The 23640-nt window shown below is 46.7% G+C and overlaps 1 protein-coding gene across 8 annotated transcripts in view; it reads right to left on the reverse strand.

Moving 5' to 3' along the window:
* The window catches only part of ZNF12 (zinc finger protein 12), a 138983-nt gene that overhangs the window by 29752 nt on the left and 85591 nt on the right, over window positions 1–23640 (reverse strand). For 5 of the 8 annotated variants that reach the window (XM_060122417.1, XM_060122421.1, XM_060122422.1 and 2 more), the window contains 3 exons: window positions 16082–16286; window positions 15587–15719; window positions 14537–14601 (listed from right to left, as the gene is read on the reverse strand). The gene's annotated coding sequence lies outside the window, so the exon portion shown is untranslated. Of the gene's footprint in view, window positions 1–14536; window positions 14602–15586; window positions 15720–15895; window positions 16036–16081; window positions 16287–23640 lie in introns of those variants that run through there. The other 3 variants (XM_060122428.1, XM_060122420.1, XM_060122429.1) reach the window with 2 other exon arrangements.

Consider the following 23640-nt stretch of genomic DNA (forward strand, 5'->3'; position numbering starts at 1 on the left):
TTAACTTGTCTCAACATGTTTGTACGTTGTTTTAGATTATTAAAGAGCACCGAGCAATGCAGCTTTTGGGAAATACAATAAAGATGAAAGTCTTCCCACAGTCATGATGTGTGTGGTTATTACCAGTCGGCTTCGCCTCTTTGCTGTCCAACGAGGTGTTGCTTAATGGTGTTGTGATTATCCAACCACATTTCTTAACTCTGAAAAATAGTCCTGAATTATTTTTCATGTAGAGAAAACTACAGAAGATGAGGCACATCTTGCATCATTCAGGACTCCAATACTGAGAGACAAGTGTTGGGTAAAAGGAAAGATAGCTTTATTGAGGAAGCCGGCAGTCCAGGGGAGATGGTGGGCTTATGTCCCGAAGAACCAACTCTCCCCTCCTGAGGTTTTGCTTGAGGACTATACAGGGACAAGAGAAAGGGGCTACATGTTGAAGAGAGGGTTACAGGGTGCGTGATCAGCTCACGGACATGCTTCTGATTGGTTGGTGGTGAGGTCACGGGGACTCAACATCATCAGCCTTCTGGTTCCAACTGGTCTGGGGTCTACGTGCTTGTGGGCAGCATGCAGTTAACTTCTTCCACCTGCTGGGGGTTTCAGTCTCTGCCAAGCAGTTCCAAAGACATGGCTCAGAATATTACCCGATAGCCCTTGAGGAGGAACTAAAGGTCCCTGACTGTGTTGAACGGCTAAAGTATGATTATTTTGTCTTTGCTGTTTTTCTGGCCACGCCACGCAGCTTGCAGGATCTTACTTCTCTGACCAGGGATCAAAAACAGGCCTCTACTAGTGGAAGCGCAGAGTCCTAAGCCCTGAAATACCAGGAAATTCCTGACAGTACACTTAAAAAAAACAAAAACAAACAGACCAAAAGAAACACAGTTTTAAGGAAGCTTAACTTTCTCAGAAATGCAGAAATTTTGTTGTGCATTTACTTTCTTTTTTTTTTAAAATACATTTATCAATTTATTTATTTATTTTTGTCTGCGTTGGGTCTTCGTTGTTGCACGTGGGCTTCCTCTAGTTGGCGTGATCGGGGACGACTCTTCGTTGTGGTACATCAGCTTCTCAATACGGTGGCTTCTCTTGTTGCGGAGCATGGGCTCTAGGCACGTGGGTTCCAGTAGTTGTGGCTCGCGGCCTCTAGAGGTTTCTTTATTTTCTATTTTTTGCAAGTATTCATCAAATGTTTATGGCTTGAATGAATGACAAATAATTTCTTCCAACAATCTTCACACTGCTTAAACTATGACAATATTTAGCGTCTCAAATTTCGTATGACCTTACTCTCTCCGTGCTCTAGTTTCTGAGAGCATGTGGGATCTTCCCGGACCAGGGCTCGAACCCGTGTGCCCTGCACTGGCAGGCGGATTCTTAACCACTGCACCGCCAGGGAAGTCCCTGTGCATTTATTTTCAAAACATAATAAGGCCGGATGAATTCAGAACTAGGGGCAGAAAGCTCTTCCAGTGAGACACAGAAGCTCTGCTGTTTACGCAGATTTAGAGAACAACTTTCCAACCACTTACTAAAGAGACCAACACTCCACTAGAAACAGTTATCATTTTACAGAGAGAAAACCAAACTCCAGCTCTGCATCAATATAATATTTGATACTCAGAGAACCAGAAGCTCTTTTTTGAAAACCTCTGGAATAAACATCAAAACTGAGCCGCCTTCGGCTCAGACAAATGAAATTCCCTTTCCACCCATCTCCTGCAACTTTCTATATTCACTGCGGTTGTGTCCTTCACTATCCTCTTTCTGGTGCTGGAACAATCAGTCATTTCACTTTAGGACCAAACTATTTTTGTTCCTGTTAATAAACAAAGCTACATCTCATTATCCTGCATACAAAGTTGTACCTCTCGGCTGCTGGAACCAAGCAGGACCCTGCAGGGCCCTTCCATGTCCCCTGCCTCTTGTTTGTAAAACAGCTGCAGTCTCCCAGGCCTCCCCTGAGTCACAAAAGGACAGGTTCAAGCAGTTCATGATTAGGACAACAGCACTCACAGAATCTTTGGTTCCTCCCGAAGGACATAAGTAACAGTGTCAGAGACACACTCCTAACTTGTTTTTCAGATACTGAAACCACTCCAAGAGGAGAAAGCTAACTGTATGATCACCAGACTGGAGCTATGACGTAAGCTGCTCCACCTTGAGCAGACCTGAACCAATGGCTTACACAATTCCAGGAACTGCCCTCAAGGAAATGGGAACAAACCAACACTGGAGTTGAAGATTAACTGTGCCTGAAACAATCAACATGACACCGACCACACCACTGCAGGACCAATTTCAAGATGATGGTTAGAGCTGACTGTGCTACTCTGCATGTAGCCCCCACCCGCACAGCCCAGAGACTTCCCATCTTTTCCCTATCAACCCGTTTTCCCTCTAATTGGCAACTGGGAGATGGTTTTGGGGACACTAGTCCGCCATCTTCCCAGGTTGCCAGCTTCCTGAATAAAGCATCTTTCTTCCTCCACCAACCTTTGTCTGTGGAACACTGACTTCTGAGCGATGAGCAGCTGAACCTGAGTTCTGTTCCAGCCGATAACATTACTATTGGTCAAGTCTCATTCATATTATATTAATGATAACTTTGAACCAAAGTTACTTCCATTTCACAAAGAAAACTAGCAGTGAATAATTGACAACTGTCCATCACACATCAGCATTTTAGGCTAGGAGAGCTCATGAAAACACATAGCACAACTTTACATAGCCACAAACATCCCTTACACGACTTCTCCAAGTGGTAGAGACAAACACATTCATTAACACACCCACAGACATAGCCTCTAGGTAACAAATAAAAATATGCAGCAAGAGCATAGAACTTGAGATTATGCTTAGTAATCAATGTTTCGGGTTTCTGTCTTGCTTAGAAATGACCTCGGTATCCAACGATTATCCAGTAAGTAACACAATTTAATATCAGTTCAAGGCTTTACGTAAACTAAAGATCTTGGAATTTATCGACAAGCTAACACAGTACAAAACACAGTTACTGTTGAAAGAAAGTTTGTCGGAATAATAATTAAATGCGGTTAAACACAAATTTATATTTTTCACAGCCTTAAATACTAAGTAGAAGTAATGTTAGCTTATTTGATGGGCACACTTATATAAATTTAGGAAGAACACTCCCAAGTAGATTTTTTTAAATGTATGCCTAATACCGATAATTAAGATAGGAATAAATATTTATTAAACCAAAAATATTAAACTAGCTTCATTTGTCAAAGATTTACCTAAATTATGTAAACTTGAAGTCTTTCCATTTCTGAGTTGAGTTTTGGCTGCACACAGAGGCTTGCTGGATCTTAGTTCCCTGACCAGGGACGGAACCCGGATCCTGGCAGTGAAAGCACCGAGTCCTACCACTGGACGGCCAGGGAATTCCCTGACTTGATTTCTACAAGAATACTTTTCTAGCACATTTAACATATGAGAAGTTCTAATTCCTTTCTCTCTGAGAATTTTAGGGATATATAATTTTTATAAGCACATTTGTATCTTTGTAGGCCAATCAGGACAGAAACCCTTTAATTTAAGAGACTCTACAATGTACTTTAATAGATCCAGAAGTAGGAAAACATTACATACTCACACTGTCAGAGGTAAAGACCTTTCTGAATTACAGACACACAGACACAGAGAATGGAACTTTTACCTTCAGTTCTCAAGTCTTAGACATGAGTCAGGAATAAACACTCACCAGTCTAGATGTTAAAGAGCAGTTCTCCTCCCACTGGGCAAGAGATTCTCAATTGATTTGAGCTTGTCCAAGTAGACAAACAGAAAAGACTAACAAACCAGATCCTCTGTTACTTCTCACCTAACTGAGATTAGTTCTGTAGAAACTTAATCCCTTTGGAGAGACCATCAAAAGTCTTCAAACGACAGAGCCAAACTCAGAATCCCTGCTGCTCCAAATGGGGAACCACTCAGCTGTAATCTGAAAACAACGCAGAAACACAAAAGTAATACAAGGGGAAACTAAAGAAACAGAAAGTGCTCCAAGTTCAATGACAGCTTGGGTTCACCCCTGGGAGAGGAGATAAGACGTACCTGGGCTTCACTGGCTAATGAAACACACCACTTGTTGCTGGGCTTTTACAGATTTATTTACGTGTAATTGATATACAAAATCCAGCCCATGTTTAATTTGTATAACTTGATGAGTCTGGACATATGCACACACCTGTGATACCACCACCACCATCACGGTAAGATACTCTTCACTTCCAAAACATTCCTTCTATCCCTTTGCGTGTGTGTGTGTGTGTGTGTGTGTGTGTTAGAAAGACTTAACACAGCAACAGGTACATGAAGAGGTGCTCAACGTCACTAATCATCCGGGAAATGCAAATCAAAATCATAATGAGATATTACCTCACATCTGTTAGAATGCCCACAATTTTTTTTTTTTTTTAAAGATAAGAGTTGTCAAGGTTGTAGAGAAATCGTAACCCTTGTATATTATAGGCAAGAATGTAACATCGTGCAGGCACTGTGGAAAACAGTACAGAGTTTTCTCAAAATCTTTTAAATAAAATTTCCATATGATCCAGCAATCCCACTTCTGGGTATACGGGCCCAGCTCAGAGACACTGCAGCTTCAGTTCCAGAACACTGCAATGAAGCGAATACCGCCATAAAGCGAGTCACATGAATTCTTTGGTGTACCCGTGCATGAAAAACTTATGTTTACACTATACTGTAGCCTGTTAAGTGTGCGATAGCCTTGTGTCTAAAAAAACAATGTACATACCTTTATTGAAATATACTTTAGGGAAGAGAAATATAGATCAGTATAACAGGATAGAAAGCCCAGAGATAAACCACGCACATATGGTCACCTTATCTTTGATGAAGGAGGCAAGAATATACAATGGAGAAAAGACAGCCTCTTCAATAAGTGGGGCTGGGAAAACTGGACAGCTACCTGTAAAAGAATGAAATGAGAACACTACCTAACACCATAACACAAAAATAAACTCAAAATGGATTAAAGACCTAAATGAAAGGCCAGACACTATCAAACTCTTAGAGGAAAACATAGGCAGAACACTCTATGACATAAATCACAGCAAGATCCTTTTTGACCCACCTCTTAGAAAAATGGAAATAAAAACAAAAATAAACAAATGGGACTGAATGAAACTTAAAAGCTTTTCCACAGGAAAGGAAACCATAAACAACAACAAAACAACAACCCTCAGAGTGGGAGAAAATATTTGTAAACGAAGCGACTGACAAAGGATTCATCTCCAAAATATACAGGCGGCTCACGCAGCTCAATATCAAAAAAACAAACAACTCAACCCAAAAATGGACACAAGACCTAAAGGGACATTTCTCCAAAGAAGATATAAGATTGCCAACAAACACATGAAAGGATGCTCAACGACACTAATCGTTAGAGAAAGGCAAATCAAAACTACAGTGAGGTATCACCTCACACCGCTCAGAATGGCCATCATCAAAAAATCTACGAACAATAACTGCTGGAGGGGGTGTGGAGAAAAGGGAACCATCCTCCTGCACGCTGCTGGGAATGTACATTTATACAGCCACTACGGAGGACAGTACGGAGGTTCCTTCAAAAACTAAAAATAGGGCTTCCCTGGTGGCGCAGTGGTTAAGAATCCTCCTCCCAGTGCATGGGACACGGGTTCGAGCCCTGGTCCGGGAACATCCCACATGGCGCAGGGCAACTAAGCCCGTGTGCCACAACTACTGAGCCTGCGCTCTAGAGCCCACGAGCCACACCCACTGCGCCCGCGTGCCACAACTACTGAAGCCCGCACGCCTAGAGCCAGCGCTCCGCAACTAGAGAAGCCACCGTAAGAGGAGTCTGCGCACCGCACAGTGAAGCGCCTGCTCGCTGCAACTAGAGAAAGCCCACGCACAGCAACGAAGACCCAACGCAGCCGAAAATAAAGAATAAATAAAACGACATAAATTTATACAAAACAAAAAACCAACTACACATAGAACTAACATATGATCCTCCAATCTCACTACTGGGCACCTATGCTGAGAAAACCATAATTCAAAAAGAGACACGTACCACAATGTTCACTGCAGCACTATTTACAATAGCCAGGACATGGAAGCAACTGAAGTGTCCACTGACAGATGAATGGATAAAGAAGATGTGGCACATATATACCATGGAATATGACTCAGCCATAAAAAGAAACCAAATTGAACTATCTGTAGTGAGGTGGATGGACCTAGAGTCTGTGAAACAGAGTGAAGTCAGTCAGAAAGACAAAAACAAATACCGTCTGCTAACACACATTTATGGAACCGAAAGAAAAAAAAAGGGGGTTCTGATGAACCTAGTGGCAGGACAGGAATAAAGACGCAGACGCAGAGAATGCACCTGAGGACACGGAGCGGTGGGGGAAGGGTAAGCTGGGACGAAGCGAGACAGTGGCATGGACATATATATACACTACCAAATGTAAAACAGATAGCTGGTGGGAAGCAGCCGCATAGCACAGGGAGATCAGCTCAGTGCTTTGTGACCACCTAGAGGGGTGGGCTAGGGAGGGTGGGAGGGAGACGCAAGATGGAGGGGATATGGGGATATATGTATACATACAGCTGATTCACTCTGTTATACAGCAGAAACTAACACAACACTGCAAAGCAAATATACTCCAATAAAGATGTTAAAAAAAAAAATACTTTAGGGACTTCCCTGGTGGTCCAGTGGTTAAGAATCCGCCTTCCAATACAGGGGGCGCAGCTTTGATCCCTGGTCGGGGAACTGAGATCTCACGTGCTGTGCTGTGCAGCACAGCCGAAACAAAAAAAGATTAAAAATACTTTACTGCTAAAAAATGTTAACCATCATCTGAGCCTTCGGCGAGTAGTAACCTTTTTGCTGATGGAGGGTTTGAAATAGTGTGAGAATTACTAACATATGACACACAGACAAGAAGTGAGCAACTGCTGTTGGAAATACGGTGCCAACAGACTTGCTCAACAAAGAGTTGCCGCAAACCTTCAATTTGTGAAAAACACAAGATCCGGGAAGCACAATAACTATAATAGAATATAATGTAATATAATATAATAAATTATAATATAGCCTGTATATTCAAAGAAAAGGAAATCAATATTTAGAAGAGATACATGCACCTCTATACTCATTACAGAATTATTCACCAGAGCCAAGATAGGAAAACTACGCAAATTTTCACCAACACAGAAATGGATAAAGAAAATGGGGTATATACATAGGATATTATTCAGACTTATTAGAAGGAAATCCTACCAGTTGTGACAATGGGGATATAACTAGAAGACATTATGATAAGTGAAATAAGTCAGTCACAGAAGGACAAAACTGTGTGTTTCCACTTATATGAGGTATCTAAAAGAGTCACACATAAATTGTCAGGGGTGGGGGAGGAGAGAATGGGGAGTTGTTCAATGGGTATAAAGTTACAGTTACACAAGATGAATATGTTCTAGAGAACTGCTGTATGACTAAGCGTCTATAGTTAACGAGGCACACTATTCTTTTCGTCTGAATTAAAAAATTTCATTCAAGTGCAACTGACCTACAACACTATGTTAGTTCCAGGTGCATAATATCAATATTTCTATACATTAGAAAATGATCACCAAGATTAAGTCTAGTTGTGGTCGAGTTACCATCCATCACCATACAAAGTTATAATGTTATTGACTGTATTGCCCATGCTGTATATTTCACTCCAAAGACTCATTTATTTTGTAACTGCTTATCTGTTCCTCTTAATCTCCCTCACCTATTTCACTCATCCACCTACCCTCTTCTGGCAACCACCTGTTTGTTCTCTGTATCGATGAGTCTGTTTCTGTATAGTGACATTAGTTCATTTACTTTGTTTTTTATATGCCACATACAAATGAGATCATACGGTATTTGCCTTCCTCACTCTGACTTATTGCACTTAGCACACCACCCTCTGCCTCCATCCATGTTGCCACAAATGGCAAGATTTCATTCTTTTTTTTTTAATTTTTAAAAATTTATTTATTTTACTTTTGGCTGCATTGGGTCTCTGTTGCTGCAGGTGGCATCTTTTATAGTTGCGGCCAGCGGGGGCTTCTCTTCCTTGCGGTGCGTGGGCTTCTCATTGCGGGGGCTTCTCTTGTTGCAGAGCATGGGCTCTAGGTGAGCGGGCTTCAGTCACTGTGGTACGCGGGCTCAGTAGTTGTGGTTCGCAGGCTCTAGAGCATGGCTCAATAGTTGTGGCACACGGGCTTAGTTTCTCCGTGGCATGTGCAATCCTCCCGGACCAGGGCTTGAACCCATTTGCCCTGCACTGGCAGGTGGATTCTTAACCACTGCACCCCCAGGGAAGCCCCTCATTCTTCTTCTTTTTTTCTTTTTCTGGCTAATAGTCCATTGTGTGTGTGTGTGTGTGTGTGTGTGTGTGTGTGTGTGTGTGTGTGTGTGTGTGTGTGTGTGTGTGTGTGTGTGTGTGTGTGTATGTGACGCATCTTCTGTATCCATTCATCTATGGATGGACACATAGGTTGCTCCTATATACTGGCTATTATAAATAATGCTCAATGAACATAGGCGTACATGTGTCTTTTCGAACTAGTGTTTTTGTTTTCTTCCAAAAAAATACACAGAAGTGGAATTTCTGGATCCTTTTATAGTTCTACTTTAAAATTTTTGAGGAATGATGTGCACTACTCTTGACACGAAGTTTACCTGGTGCTGTTAGGTGAATCCATCCAGGATCTCTGTGAAGACCTCCCAAACTGTTAAAACATAAGGGTAGGGACTTCCCCAGTGGGCCAGTGGTAAAGAATCCCCCTTACAATACAGGGGACCTGGGTTCAATCCCTGGTCAGGACACTAAGATCCCACGTGCCGCAGGGTAACTAAGGAATGGTGTGGAGGAGGTTAAGGAAAAGACCACGCCAAGCACAGAGGCCGTTTAAGATGGCAACAAACTCCTGACATTGACTGAAAATCAAAGTTCTTTACGTGTAACAATCGAAGAGGCAGGATGGGTCCTGTTAGCAAGGTCCCCTGAGATGCCAGGTCACCTGACCCCCAGCTCCAGATGCAGAGACGTCCTGGACCCAGGCTTTGCTGGCCTGGGAAGGCTGAGGGTGCCCACCTGCTGACAGGACACCGGGGGGTGGGGGGTGGGGGGGGTGAGCGGGGCGGGGGGAAGAGCTGGTTGCCGCCCAAGGCAGACGAGCGTCTGTGCAGAACTGCCTCGGCTCAGCCTCGAGAAGCCTGTCTCAGAAATCGACAGCAAGTCTTCCAGAAGCTCTGCCCATATTCCATTCAGGCGTCACTGGTCACACCTGTGGCTGCCCGGATGAAGACTGGGGGCCCACACGTTCACACACTGAAAATTATTACCAAATGCAAGAGAGTGAGGGATCAGACCATGAACTACTCTCATTTTAAAGCGTAAGTAGAATCACGCAACCTTATTCTCCTTTCCGGTTCTGCATTTGTAATTTCACAAAATGTGTGATCTGTGGGGCTTTTCTAATTGCTTGTAATTTTGCCGGATGAGAAAAAAACAGCACAATAAGAAAACATTATAGTTTTCACTGGTAACGGGCATAAAAATATATGCACTGTTGCTGCTTGAAAACTGCATTCATGTGAATGTTCCAGATGATTTTCTATTTGGTGATGGGTTAAGTGGCTTGCCCACGTTCACTTTTATGTAAAGGGAAGAGGAGAAAACTGCACTTTAAACTTAAAAAAATGGATGTCAGGAAACCTGGATAACAAATTAAGAAAGCAATCAGAACTGCAAATACTGAGGGGTTTTAGGTCCGTTTCAAAACACAAGGGAACAACCCACGATGTATGTGTCTTAAAAGACCACTTGGTACAGTAAGATTCCACACAGACAGCCTTGGAATCCCACAACTCAGAACTGGTTACACATTTCCCACAAGCCACTTTCTCAGCGTTACGTTCACAGTGTCGGCTCACTCCCCTGCTTGGTGGCAGAGAGGACGGGTCTCCTTTCCTTTCTGAGATTCTTTTCATGAGTGGCTAGAAAGCTTAAGCACTGGAATTCCATTAGAGAAAAGGAGTATTCCTCAGAGGATTGTACGTGACAGGCTGTTAAAGCCGTGACGCGGCTTTAACAGCTGCGTCCCTGTGTCAGAGATCTCCCATGCATGGCTGGGGCCCAAATGACACACAACAGCGGGGGCCCAGGGGCCGCAGTCCTAGGACGCTGCTCCACAACCAAAAAGGTCCTCTCGCTCCTCAGGGAAAAAGAAAGGTGTTCCCAGACACACACAGCCTCCACAGCCAGGAAGCGAGGATCCCACCTGCCTGGCCTGTCCCAGGAGAGTGGCTGATGCACTGCCCAGAACCAGAAAGGGGAACTGAGACCCAGCAGAAAGGGAACCACGAGACCGACGCATTCCTCCCCCATCACGCGCCTCTGCCCGCAAAGAAGCTGCACCTCAGTACTGACCAAGGAGGGTGCTCTTCAACTAGGACTCTTACCCACACAAACGTGCTGATTTCTAGAAACTTTTGAAATGCATAGTATTCAACCTCTCAAAGTAAAAAAAAAAAAGTAATGAATTACATAGCAATGCTGGAAAATACAGGAAAAAGACAATAAACTTTGGAAAACAATGTTTACTAACATGACCCCAACTGGAAAAATTTAGAAACATTTAACACGACTCTGAAAGCCAGTAAGACAAGGAAAACAAAACAGAACGAAACAAAACAAAACAAGACAGTATTGGGGCAGGAAGACGGGCAATGCACATGACAGGCCCTTCATATAAAAACAGCAATACACCAGTCTGAAAAGACCACAGACAGAAGGATTCCAACTACGTGACATTCTGGAAAGGGCAAAAATACACAGACAGTAACAAGATCAGCAGCTGTCGGGGGCTCGGGGACACTGGGGGGGATGAACAGGTGACCGGCACGGATGTTTCGGGCAGTGAAGTGCTTCTGGGTAGCACTGCAGTGGTGGCTGCAGGTCATCACACTTGTCCAAACCTGGGCAGTAGGACACAGAGAGGGAGCCTTAATATAAACTACAGACTCCACGGGAGAATCAGGGGTCAATGCTGATCCATCACTGAGATGACGCGCCACACAGCCCTGAGAGGTTATCAAGGGAGGGAACCCAGAGGGACGGGCATAGGAAACTGCTGTCTGCTCGATTCTCCTGGAACCCTAAAACTGCTCTAAAAACCGTCTATCCATTAAAAAGAAGAAACAGCTTCTAAGCATGTGAAAATACTCTCAACCTCATTCACGATTCAGAAAAACCCCAAGGGAACGTCCATACTGCTTACCGGGGCCTAGGACCAGCGGGAACACGCCGCGGCCTAGCCCCTTCCTGTCGGGCAGCGCGCTGGAGCCCAGAGTCCCCCTGACTTGACCCACCGCACCCCACCCCGTGTTTCATGCCGTCCACGGTCTCTACACATGACATCTTTAGATCAGATGACTCACTGTCCCGATTACAAGGTTTCAGTTTCTCCACAGGATGAAACAAAAACCAGCACAGGGGGGAGGCTCTTCAGTCAACCTCAGGGTCTGCCTGCATCCACGTCCCGCTGTTCCTGACGGGAGGCCCACATCCTAAGGAAGGAGGTCCTTACCAGCACCTCAGGAGCCTCATCCAGTCCACCTCACACTGCTCTGAGAGCCTCGCCAACCTCTGCAGCTACCCAAGTCCTGGTCACTTGAGGCCCGTCACCCTTCCCCAAGTCACTGAGCCACGTGCTCTGACGATGCATTTATAACCAGGCTCTCGGGCTTCCCTGGTGGCGCAGTGGGTAAGAATCCGCCTGCCAATGGTGGGCACACGGGTTCGAACCCTGGTCCGGGAAGATCCCACATGCTGCGGAGCAACTAAGCCCGTGAGCCACAACTACTCAGTCTGCGCTCCACAGCCCGCACGCTACAAGTACTGAGCCCACGGCCCACAACTACTGAAGCCTGCATGCCTAGAAGCCACGGTCTGCAATAAGAGAAGCCACCGCAATGAGAAGCCCGCGCACCGCCACAAAGAGTAGCCCCCGCTCACCGCAACTACAGACGAACGCCTGCGCGCAGCAACAGAGACCCAATGCAGCCAGAAGTGAATAAATTAATAAGTAAAGAAACAAAAATGAAAACACATAGATAAGTAAATAAAAGCAGGCTCTGCTGTGTCAGCACTCTGGAGTTCCCGACGTATCGACGGGCAGGATTCCCGTCCTCTCCCGTAATTACGTCTGTGAAGTGCCTTTCCCGAGGAGAATAGAAGCTCCTGGAAGCAGAGAATTGCTCAAGATCACATGCAGAACCTGAAGACATCTGACGTTTATGTCTAAGATAAAAGACACGACACTAGATGGCGTGAAGGGTCCCCGAGGCCAAGAGCCAGGGAAGCAGGACACGTCGTCTGGGGACCCTTCCACCAGCAGAGCAAAGTCTCCGTGGCCAGAACTGGCACTCAATTCGCTTTGAGCTGAGAAGCACCCGTGTAATTACATAGGCTCCCCAAAGAGTAATTCCTCCCACATGTAAGAGAGGAGATGGCTCTTCAGGCAGACAAGGCAAGTACAGTCTTCCCAGCTGGCTGAACTGTGTGTGCTGACGGTCACCATGGAGCTGGGCCCCAGAGCTCTGCTTTCTCCTCAAACCCCCAACTTCACCCTCACCCTCAGCTGAGGAGCTGCTTCCCTGAGAACAGAGAAGCCATCGGAGGGCTTCCCCACCTGCAACCCAGCTCTGCCATCCCCTCCCCACTCCAGCACCCCGGGCAGAAGCTCTCCCCTCCCCCACACGCATCTACTGGATCATTCCCACTCTTATTTCTCCCGTCAAAACACAACACAACACAACACAACATCCTCCCCGGACCTCAGCTCCTACTCCAGCTACTGTCCAATTTCTCTTTTCCCCGTCACAGCAAAACGTCCTGAAAAAGTTAGAAACAGAACAAACCCAGTTCTCCCACTCCTCTCTCCTAAGCGTCTCCGATCAGGATTTTACCCCACAGATCCATCCAAACGCATCATCAGCGAGGTACGACCTCCCCCCAGTGCTGGGCTCGATGGTTCCATAGAACGGCTACCTCGTTTGTCCAGTCACCCAGGGAACCTCTGAAGTGCTTCCCATATGCAGACAAAATGCTGTGATTAATATTCTAGGAGAAATACTCAGCGTGCACAATACACTTGAGCAGCCGAAGGAAAGAGCAGCACAGAAAAAAAGTTTCCGTAACTACAGAAATGAAAAGGTAAGCTATTTTAATGGTAGCAAGTACGGGATGAAGGGGAACGAATAAAAACCATTTAGACTACGACATTAACAAGCCTAATACTACAACGTGGTAACAGAGGCTGGAGAAGCACTTTAGAATGAACCCATTTTTCTGGGTAGGGTGACAGGCTAGACGATGCAACGATGAGCCGCCAGGGACAAAAGGACAAGGCAAGGGGCGGGGGAGCTGTAAATAGTCATTCTTGAATCTACTGGATCTAGCAATTTGAGGTGCCCTTTGGACAAACTCCACAGAGATGCTGGCAAGTGGCTGGACAGAGGCATCTATCTGGTCCAGCTGGGAGAACTGACAGAGCTGGAAGTGAAAAGCACCACAAGGTGAAGTCAGACAGGTTGAAGAGTCATGAACCAAGAGTGAAAACACAACACACAAAGGGGGGGCAGGAAGAAATCAGTCAGGAAGAGAGCAAGGAGAGATCTGTCACAGAAACCAACACAGCAGACTTTGCAGATGGGAAGGCGACAGTGGTCTGAGGTGACAACTGGCAAATCTCCACTGGTTTGTATGCTGGATGCCAGGTCACCTCAACCGGATCAGGTTCCGGGGAGGGGCAGAACCAAGACCGCAGGCGGAACGATACAATACAGCTGGGAAACACAGAATCTTTGCCACAGACATCACTACATGGTGTGTAACGCGACCCTGTTAGATTGTAAGTGACAAAGAGGGAAATTTACTGGAAGGGGGACAAGGCTGTGCTTCCAGATCCTCCTCATTGCATCCGTGGACTGAGCACTGAAAACAATGTACCTATGTGACAACGGTGTTCCAATGAACAGAAAAGTTCTATGCCCTGAGTGCTCCCTGGAAGGCATGATCTCGGCTTACGGGAAGGACAGGAAGGCACCGATGTCAACACGTTAGGGGCTGTGGCTCAGGAAGGCTAGCGGCCTACAGCGGGATCCTCAAGGAAACCTTTAACGCCTGAGAACAAAAGTGCTTCGGCAGGACAATGTAAGTCAAGCAAGGGATGGCGTTTTGCCACAGATGTCAAGAACACGAGGCTTGTACTGTGTCTATAAGAGGATCGTGGGATCTACACGTGGAACTTGCCAGAAACACTTGGTACTGACCTGCTCCTCTACGCTTTGTCGAACCACATCTTTTCCCTACTCCTACTTTCCCATTTCACAGTTTGAACTATTCGCCTCCCAAGGTGTTATCACAAAAGAACAGCAGCAGGTAAATAAGTAAACAGCAAAACTCACCAGGGGCTGATTCATTTTCCGCTGCTCTTGGAACAACGTGCAGGACTGTGACAGTGGAGGCGGACCTGCAGAAGGAAAACGCAGGCAGTGAAGCTACGACTGAAGCGGCTCGGGGTTGCACGAGCACCCGCCCCGCGCTCCACAAGAGACACCTGTGGGAGACCCGCCATTTCATCTTCAGAAGGGCCTGTTAGAATGAGGAGGGAGCAACCACCCTCAGGTCTGTAACTCCCACGTGGCTGGGGTACCTGAGGGGATACTTTTTTTTCAGTAGCGAGTGTACATTGAGTCCTATTAAAATAAACATCCGTCAATAAATATGAAATTAAAAAACGCTTATAGTTTATCTATTCTAAGTCTGTTAACAACTTAGATCAGGAAATCCACAGCATACCCGGAATAAAAGGACACAGGTGCGTTTCAGTCTTTCAATTATTTGTACAAACTTTACAAACTTCAGTGCGACGCTCAAAAAACTCTTTCATTACAACTGACTTTAAGTGGACAGAACACCTGCCCTAGGAGTTCGGAGTCCTGTTAGCGACCCCACGTGCACACCCGGTGAGGATCTAGGACAAGTCATCTCCCTTCTCAGGCACAATCTCTTCCTTCCTCAAGCGAGGCAGCAGGACAGAAGCCTTGCAGACTCATCCAGCACTAACTACACTGTGCGATTCCACAGGGCACAACCCAGGGCGGCAGCGGACACTTAGCTTAGACAACCAATGTGCTAACGCGCTTTGAGAGACACGTGCGAGATGCCCAGACGGCGACAGGAGGAGGAAGACGAGGAGGATCGCGGTTGGACCGAGGAATGGACGCGGCACGTCCCGCCCCTGCTCCCCCAGGACCCCCGGAGCTCACAAGTCCCAGGGGAGCCCCATCCGGAGCAGCCGGCCCTGCCCTCCAGCCCGGCCCATCCACGTCGGGGAGGCGCTCAAACCTTCCCGGTCGCTCTCCCGCGGGGCCCGGGGCGGGCTACCCGAAGCCCCGCTCTCCAAGGGCCGCAGGGTCCACAACCGCCTGCAGGCCCGCAGACGCAACACCTACCCCGTCGAGACTAGCTGACAGGCCCCGGGCTCCCGAGGCTCCGGTCCGGGGGCTGCTCCTCCGGCGCGCTCCTCTCTCGGGTCCCTCCGCTGCGCCTCCCGAAGCCACTGGGACCGAGGAGCCGGCTCTGGGCCTACGGCACAAACTCCCTTCAGGCCCACGGCTCTCCCGGAAATTCGCTATGCCGCGCGCTGCAGACGGTCGGGCACTGCACCGCCGCCGGCCGCTCGGCCACTCCGGCCCAGGTCGCGGGCTCCGCAGCTCGAGCTCGGGGGTCCCACTTCCAGCCTCCGCCCGGCCTGCGCGAACCCTCACCCGAACAACTCGCTCGCGCTGGCTGCCGGCCGGGACGGACGGCGCCCAGCCCCGCAGGCCCCGAAATGCTCGCCCACAACAGGCCAAGTCGAGGGAACCACGACCAGCGGACACCAGGGCACACACAGGAAGCGACGGCGGCGCGGCGTTGCGCCAACACGCACAAACCGTGAGGCGCACCTGCGCAGGAGGACGCCGGAAGTCCGCCTGCCAAAGCCCGACCGGGGAGCGGGACAAGTGCCAGGACTCTATTTCCCAGAAGTCTCCGCGCCGTCCAGTTAGTGAGCGACTTAAATGTCTTCAAGTCATCTGGCCGTGAAGAGCTGCTGGGCTGCGACGGTGGGCCGTCTGGACCAGGGACTCAATTGCCCATTTGTCTTAACTCCTGTTAGGGATCAAGGAAAGCTGTGGCCTCAAGCGGGGGCTGTGTGATGGCCTCCAGGGTCCCTGGTCCTTTTCCTGCCCTGAGACATTTCGGGTTACATCTGAGATTCCCCCACCGCCAGGAGAGGGGAAGGAGTGTATCATGTTCGCTTAACTGAAACGCTACAACTTTCCTTCAAATCCTAGGATACAATAAATGCCCAGCCATGATACAAACTAATATTGCCCACGGAAAGAAAAGAAAATAGAAATTGTAGCTGTTTACACAGCCAACACGATAAAAACTGTACGAAGATCAGATACCAGGGATCTTACCTCTTAAAGAGGATACCGTTTATGTGAGGTAAAAATATCATTTTTCAAAAATGGAATCATAAGGGTAATGATTTATCACTATTTGGGGGGTGAAATAATATAACTGTGTTTTTGGCCAACTGTTCCTTAAAAGCTGCTAGGGGAAAAGTTAAAAATAAAATCTCCAGGGACTTCCCTGGCGGTACAGTGGTTAAGACTCCTAGGTTCCACTGCAGGGGGTACGCGTTTGATTCCTGGTTGGGGAACTAAGATCCCGCATGCTGCGCAGTGCAGTCCCATTAATTAAGTAAGTAAGTAATTAACAAACAAAATAAAAGAAAAATCTCCCACCAACCGAGAAAATCCTCTCCACAAATGCAGACGTAAAGAAAACGGTTTTACTGTTGAACAACCATTAAACCAGACTGTTGTGCACCACAGGCGAAGCACTAATGTTTGTGCAAATGAAATCAACCTCACCTTTTTTTTTTTTATAGCTCAGCAGATAAAATCTGTTGCATACATGTTCTCAAGATAAACGGGAACTTGTCTCATGTGAAAAGACTTGACACCACCATAAAAATGGCATACATTCTTTCAGAGTATATCCTAAATTCACCTGGTAATCTCGGTGGCTGTCCATGCTAGTTAATACCCTTTATCCAAAGGAGAAAGACCACTGCTCCTATCTCTAGGATAAGCAGGTACTTACAGCTCAGAGCAAAGTGCCTACCACCTAGCCTAAACTCCCCCGGTGACAGAGATAAAGAAGATAGCTCTCAGGTCCTTAACAAAGACATTCCTGGGTTGTAATGCTGGCAAGAGACTGATTTAGCTTTTAAAAAGATTTAGATACTTACTAAAGGGACAGATGAACTATTTATATTACAAGCGTTTTGAGGAAATCCTCTAAAAACGGAAATAAGAAGTGATGATTCGTCCAAATGAATAAGCACATAACCCATTCCTGATTTCCCCAGCTGAACTGCCACATTACATTGATGCTGCACAAAATGCGTGCTTCTCCAAAATTGCTCTTGGAAGTGGCTGTTTAGAGCCAGGAATGGTCTTTTCCAGTTCTTGCTGCTGTTGACTGTGGCCTCTGCCTGAAATCTCACCGATGAAATGCTGCCTGTGTGTGAATGACAGCGACCACGCCTGCTCTGAGCCTGAGCCTGGCAAACCTCCAGGGCGCATTTCTCGCCTTTTCCATTTTCACCACGTAAAGACGTCAGCTACACGGAGTACCTTGCTCGGAAGCACTGTGAGTGGGCAGCGCGCCCATCAGCCCGCCACCAGGCCTCCAGTTCTCAGCTCACCCACGTGCACCGACCGGGTCTCAGCAGAACACTGGGGTGGCCTGTGAACCCCAGCTGCTGTGCCCACCTCAACACCTCACTCTATCCCTTCAGCCCAGGGACATGCTGGGCTCCCCAGCCCCCTGCCCTGTACTTTGCCCTGGACACTCTCTGGAAGTATTTCTATTACCAGTTGTCTTGAGGAAATGCTCTAAAAAAGGGAATAAGTACGGAGTCATCCCAATGAATGGGATGTCTAGAAGTGAGCTGATGTCCCTCACGACTCACCCCTCTCTCCAAAAGGCGAAAAGCCGTCATTTCATACATTTCCCCCTTTTTAAAGCTGTTTTAAGCTAGGAGGGTAAACCTGGACCCTGCGACTGCACCTTGACCAGAAGCAGCAACGGCCACCTTTTCGTTTGGTTTCCTTAGGATCTCTTCATATATATGGATATTTACAAAACAAAGCTTTCTGCTTGTGTATCTGCATCTCTATTAACTACAGATATTTCCCCTATTTTGTCAGTTCTCTATTTCTACTGAAGTATAGTTGGTTTGCAAGGTTTCAGGTGTACAGCAAAGCGATTCGGTTACATGTATTTATGTAAGAATATATGTATTCTTTTTCAGCCTCTTTTCCATTATGGGTTATTACAAGGTATTGAACATAGTTCCCTGTGCTACACACTAGGTCATCACTGTTTATCTATTTTACATATACAACTGCGTATCTGTCAATCCCTGTTCTTTATCTTTTTAACTTTTTACTCTCACATTCTCTTATACACACACTTAAAAAAGTATGTTGTGTTCAAATCCTTCACTTTCACTTCATACTTTTCATCTGCTTTGACACTGTACTTGAAGAAGCCTTTCCCATCATGCATTTCCTAAGTACTTACCTGTGTTTTCTCCTGTTTATTTTTGGTCTCTTAACATAGCAATTTTATGACGATAACTGGCACCCATATTCAGAATTTGTAAAATCCTTTTCCTCTTAAAGTCTCTCAGCCATTTTTTTCAACACTAACTCATCTACCACAACCGGGAAACGCAACGTTTAAGAAGAAAACTCAAGTTTGTAATCTAACAGAAAAGGACAGGTTCTTCTTTGAAGTTCAGCGACACGTCTTAATTTGAAGGCAGGGGAGGGACTTCCCTGGTGTTCCAGTGGTAACGAATCCGCCTTCTAATGCAGGGGACGCGGGTTCGAAGCCCGGGAACCCTGGTCCGGGAGCTAATATCCCACACGCCACGGGGCAATTAGGACCGTGTGCCGCAACTAAGACACGACGCAGCCTAAGAGAAATAAATATTTTTTAAAAAATAGAAATAAAAAAATAAAGGCAGGGGAAGCAGGAAAGCGACCGTCACATGTGAATTCCTTCTTATTCAAAATACAGGTCGTAGCAGCTTGCTTGGGCTGCGTCACCAAGTACGACAAACTGGCGGGCTTAAGCAACACAAATGCACTGTCCGACATTTACGCAGGTTGGAAGTCTGAGATCAAGGTGTCAGCAGGGTTGGTCCCCTCTGAGGGCCGTACGGGAGGATGTGCTCCAGGCTTCCCGGTGGAGAGGGCGGTTTCCTCACCAGCACATGCACTATGCATGTACCAGGTAGGTGCCTGGGCTTAACTCTGATCCCAGGGCTGCTTATCCACGGCAGCACCGGGCTGCTGGAGGGGTTGTCACGGACGCGTTGGCAGGAGGATTGGAGGCTGACACAGACGTCCGCTCAGCTGTGGACCCATGGCCTGGCCACAGCCCTGCCACAGGATGCCTGGGTGAAATCCAGGTCACGGGTCACCTCCCTCCTTCTTATTTCATTCAACGATGCCTTGAAGCCCCCCTACTGCACCAGCCTGGGTGGCACGTCCCACCCAGAGATTTCCAAATCTGAAGCATGTCAATTGAGAAAGTTAAAATTAGGCCCTAGCTCAGTGCTGTGGAATTAGAATATGTGAGGCTGGGTCCAGGCATCTGTGTTGTAATGTTTTCTCCACGTGACTCTCATGCCGAAAGGATTGTATTGACAAAGCACTTCTGCTTCACTCTACTGATATTTCTGTACTAGAGCTACAGCCGTTGTTATATTAAACTGCATCCACAGGAGGAAAAGAGAGGAGGAGAGGTGATAGTTTTGCTTGTCTGCAAACACGCTGTTACTGAACCAAACTTGGGTCCACTCGCCCGCACGCACTAAAGCCAATCTACTGACACCGGGTCACGGTGAAGGAAAGTGCCGCGTTTATGGCAGGGCAACAAGCAAGGGGTCCAGGTATCTAGGGCTCAGAAGGCCCCCACTCCCCAATGGCTTTCAGGGAAAGGTGTTTACAGATGGGGTGAGGCTGTTGGTGGGAATGTACACTGGTGCTGCCACTATGGAGAACAGTGTGGAGGTTCCTCAAAACACTAAAGCTAGAGCTACCGTACGACCCAGCAATCACACTCCTGGGCACAGACCCAGAGAAAACCATAATTCAAGAAGACACATGCACCCCAATATGTATAGCAGTACTATTTGCAATAGCCAAGACATGGGAGCAACTTAAACGTCCATCGCCAGAGGAATGGATAAGGAAGACGTGGTACATACATGCAATGGAATACTACTCAGCCATAAAAAAGAATGAGATGATGCCATTTGCAGCAACATGGATGGACCTAGAGATTATCATACTAAGGGAAGGAAGTCAGACAGAGAAAGACAAATACCATATGATATCACTTCTATGTGGGATCTAAAACAATGATACCCATGAACTTCTTTACAAAACAGAAACAGACTCACAGACATAGAAAACAAACTTATGGTTACCAAAGGGGAAAGGTGGGGGAGAGGAATAGATCAGGAGGTTGGGACTAATGTACACACACAACTATATATAAAATAGGCAATCAACGAGGGCCTCCTGTATAGCACAGGGACCTCTACTCAATATTCTCTACTAACCCAGGGAGTCCCCTGCTGGCGCAGAGCTTACGATTCTGGTCTTTCACGGTCGTGGCCCGGGTTCAATACCTGGTCAGGGAACTGAGATCCTACAAGCCACACAGCGCGACGAGAAAAAACAAAATTTTGTAATAACCTAAATGGGAAAACAATCTGAAAAAGAAAAGGTATCTGTGTACATATAACTGAATCCCTTTGCTGTACACCGGAAACTAACACAACATTGTAAACCAACTATAGTCCCAAAATAAAATTTAAAAAATGTTTAAAGTGAATTACAAAGGAGTGGGGTGAAGGAGGGGAGGTTGAGGGGTGTGTGGTCAGCTTGTGGACATTCTTCCGATTGGTTGGTGGTGACGTAATTTGAGGTCAACATCATCAACCTTCTGGTTCCGGCTGGTCTGGGGTCTACGTGCTTGTGGGCAGCATGCAGTTCACTTCTTCCACCTGCTGGGGGCTTCAGTCTGCAAAACAGCTCCAAGGACGAGGCTCAGAACAGTATCTACAGCCCTTGAGGAAGAAGGAAAGGTCCTTGACTTTGTTTAACGGCTACACTAGTATTATTTGGTCGTTTTGGACTCTTTTCCTTTCTTTTTGCACTTTCTCCCTTCTCTGATTAAATTGTCCGTTTCGAACTCAGGGAAGGCTAGGAGGCTAAAATTTTCTAAAGACAAGAAGCAGGCAGAAGACATGGGGAGAATCCGTCCCAGGAAGGCCCCACAAGGTCCTGCTCACTTACAACATCAGATTCGATCTGGGCTGTTTACGCCTTTTGGACAACATACCAACACATCTTAAGATGGGTCCCACCCGACTTTAGCACATTTGGACAAGGTGAGGTTGGGTGGGATTATGCAAATCCAGATCTGATGACTGGATAAAGTAATCAGGTTATTTCACAGTATACAAGAGAAATTTTCACGGGGACAGAATACCAACCTTCTAAGATTTGAAAGCCTCTTAACCAAGAGGGAGAGTGAACTTCTGTTCTGTTATACAAGGACCCAATCAGCGGTGATGGTTGAAAGCACGATGAATGCAAATCTGAACTCATTTGCCTCCTAACGATGGAACGTCTACAGCAGAGGGACACAGGTCCTCAAGCAGCAGTGCTTTTCCCAGCAGTGCGGGCCCTGAGGAGAGCCGGGCTGTGGCAGCTCTGGAGGACCTCAGACGCTCTTTGCATGGCCTCTGAGACCTAGAACATCTCAGAAAGTCCACGAGTGCAAACCAAAGGGACACTCAGTCCCTGCACCTTGGATGAATTGATCTGACTCTACGTATGCATTGCTTGGGCTAATTAGAAATATGTAAGTGATCAAAAGACAAACTAAAACTCTGGGCACATCCTGAACAACAGAGATACTTCTCATCAAAGTCCAAACAATAATTCAAAAGCAAGATTCAGAGCCAAAATGTGGAAACAACCCAAGCGTTCATTGACAGATGAATGGATAAAGAAAATGTAGTGTGTGTATTCATACAACAGATATTATTCATCCACAAACAGGAAGGAAAGTTTCTAATTGATAGAAAGAGGATTTAGGTATTTTTCAATGATTGTTTGACATTTCTTTGTATAAACAGTGAAAATTCAACAATTCCACTTGTAAGAGGAAAGGTTAGTGTTTCTTTGTAGAAACAGTTAAGTCTCAGCAGTAGAGGCATAAGCACACACATGCACACACAGTAAACAGAAATACCGCCCCACTCTCTCCCCCTAGTCTGATCCCCCGATGAGGCCTGCTGAGTCTCCCTCCGAATATATGGAACCTGTTGACTTCTCTCCATCTTCTCAGACATCGTCTTCCTGCACTACCACGCCAAATTCCTAACCGTATCTGGGTCTCCCGACTTCCACTCTTGCTGAATCCCCACCCCATCCATTTCTACAGCAGCCAACATCAATTGTTTCCCTTTCAGTGCAAACTGGATCACGACACCTCTCATTCACTGCTTTCCCACTGCACTTGGCATACATCTGAACTTCTTCAGACCCAGGGTTTTATTTCCTTCTCACTCACTGTGTACTGTCCACACTGGCTTTGGGGTCTAGGAAGGAAATTTTGACACAGGCTACCACACGGATGACACTTGAAGACATTATGCTAAGTGGATAGGCCAGATACAAATGGACAAATGTTACATGATTCCACTTCGGTGACATCCCCAGAGGGGTCAAATACATGGACACAGAAAGGGGAAGGGTGGGTGTCAGGGGCTGGGGGCGATGGGGAGTCAGTGTTTACTGGGGACAGAGTTTCAGTTTGACAGCATGAAAACATTCTGGAGACGGACAGTCGGGATGGTTGCACAACAATGAGAATTCTTTACTTTTTTTCTTAAGACTTTTGTTTTACTTATTTTTGGCTGCGTTGGGTCTTCTTTGCTGTGTGCAGGCTTTCTCTAGTTGCAGCGAGCGGAGGCTACTCTTCGCTGCGGTGCACGGGCTTCTCATTGCGGTGGCTTCTCTTTACGGCGGAACACGGGCTCTAGGCGCACGGGCTCAGTAGTTGTGGCTCGCGGGCTGAGGAGTTATGGCTTGCGGGCTCAGTACTGGTGGCGCACGGGCTAAGGTGCTCCGCGGCATGTGGGATCTTCCCGGACCAGGGCTCGAACCCGTGTCCTCTGCATCGGCAGGTGGATTCTTGACCACTGTGCCACCAGGGAAACCCAACAATGTGAATTCTTTATGTCACTCAACTGTACCCTTAAAATGGGCAAATTTCATGTGATGCAAATTTTATCACAATAAAAAAAGAGAGAAGGGAGGAGGGAGGGAGGGGGGGAGGGAGGCAGGGAGGGAGG

Source organism: Lagenorhynchus albirostris, chromosome 15, assembly GCF_949774975.1.
Source record: "Lagenorhynchus albirostris chromosome 15, mLagAlb1.1, whole genome shotgun sequence".
NCBI lineage: Eukaryota > Metazoa > Chordata > Mammalia > Artiodactyla > Delphinidae > Lagenorhynchus > Lagenorhynchus albirostris.